At 37.0% G+C, this 1,813-nt stretch overlaps 1 protein-coding gene across 1 annotated transcript in view; it reads right to left on the bottom strand.

Annotated features, from left to right (window-relative positions):
- The window catches only part of DISC1 (disrupted in schizophrenia 1), a 493,957-nt gene that overhangs the window by 403,057 nt on the left and 89,087 nt on the right, over nucleotides 1-1,813 (bottom strand). The gene's annotated exons all lie outside the window — the stretch shown is intronic.

Below are 1,813 nucleotides of genomic sequence, written 5' to 3'. Positions count from 1 at the left end.
AGATTCATGTTTTGATATTTTTGTTTAATAAAGCTTTCTGTGATTTTGTTAAAAAAAAAAAAAAAAGGCAGAAATTATATGGTAAGAGTGTTCATCAAATGGGGAGGCCTGGCCATTCTTAATGAGAAGGTGTGGACATATAGATTTTAAAGAGAGTTTATAAATATTTATTAGTGTAGAAAACTTATTATTGGAGTGAGGCTCTGGAGAGCATGATAAAACACAAGCAAAATACGCATGGCCCTTCAAAAACAGGTTAATATCCAATACTCTTTGAGGTGTGATCTCAGTGAAAATGTTTTAGCAACTAATTTTATTCATTTTGTCTATCATTTAGAAATATCTATGTTCTTATAAATTACTAATTTTTATATACTAGAGCATCTCCTTCAATCATTACTTTTGTCATGTATGTTGTTTTATAATGATTCACAACAATTGTTTAACTAGTTGTATATTCTAACAACAACAAGAAAAAATAGACAAGGATATCTCTGAGTTTTGCTTGGGTAACAGACTGATGTAATTCACAGACTGAAGTGAAGGAGAAGGCATTGACTGGGGATAAAAGTAGCAAATATAGCGTTGTGCAGATGAGTGCCTAAAAATTAGCTCAGGGAGGTGTGAAATGGAAAGCTGACAGTGGGTTTGAACTATGGAGACAGATCATGACTAAAAATATCAATTTGGATAAAATAAGCACATAAATGGAGTCCTTTTGTGGTGCTGCATGATAATGCACTGGACTGCAAGGTCAGTTTGAGCAGCAAGGTCAGCAGTTCAAACCTACCAGCCACTCCTTGGAAATCCTATACAGGGTTGCTATGAGTCAGAACTGATTCACAGCACTTAAAACTAATAAGAAATACATAAATGGTACCTAAGTAAAAGAGTGTTAGAGATCGTCCAGTGAGAAGAGAGTTTAGTTTAGAATAGAAAATAAGGAAGAGCATCAATATTAAGTAGACAGGAAGAGGAACATGAGCTCATAAGGAACTGAGAAGAATGGCCAGAAGAATGAATTTGGTTCAAAAGTTCTAGACACTGCAATGAAATTGAGTGGAACAAACATTGAAAACTGTCTTTTAAATTGAACAATACATAATTGTGTTGGGGAGGGATTTGGTGAGGAATAAAGAAAGAAGTCAGATTACAGTGGGCTCAGAAAGTGAATAGGAAGTAAACACATGGTGTACCCATAATTCCTGTAAGGAAAAGGAGAAAGAATATTAGCTAATATGGAAAGTCAACAGTTTATACTGACTTAATGAGTGTTCAGGAGTCCTGGTGTGGTGCTGCAAGATAACGCACTAGGACTGCAAGGTCAGTTTGAATCACAAAGTCGGCGGTTCAAGCTTACCAGTTACTCCTTGGAAACCAGTTGCTATGAGTCAGAACCAATGGCATTAAACAACAATAATATGTGTTTAATAAAGAGCTATACTTTTATAGTGGGCATATTGTTGTTGTTATGTGCCATGGAGTCGGTTCCGACTCACAGCAACCCTGCACAGAGTTTCTGAGGCTGTAAATCTTTACAGGAGCAGAAAGCCTCATCTTTCTCCCATGGAACTACTGGTAATTTCAAACTGCTGTCATCAAGGTTAGTAGAGACTCATAGCCACTACGCTACCAGAGCTCCTTACATGTGTGATGGTCATAAATAGACAATAACAGAAAAGCCTCTGCAGGCTCCAACTTAGAGAAGAAGCAGCAGGTATGTTAATTCACAGCCGATGTTTGAGTGGTCCATTACGCCACTGGACTGTTTCCATGTATGTGTCTTCAATTGTCTTCACTCTTCTTTCCTCCC

Source organism: Chrysochloris asiatica, unplaced genomic scaffold (assembly GCF_000296735.1).
Source record: "Chrysochloris asiatica unplaced genomic scaffold, ChrAsi1.0 scaffold00265, whole genome shotgun sequence".
In the NCBI taxonomy this organism is placed as follows: Eukaryota; Metazoa; Chordata; class Mammalia; order Afrosoricida; family Chrysochloridae; genus Chrysochloris; species Chrysochloris asiatica.
Note: the sequence above shows the minus strand (reverse complement) of the source record. Positions and strands in the feature narration are given on the sequence as shown.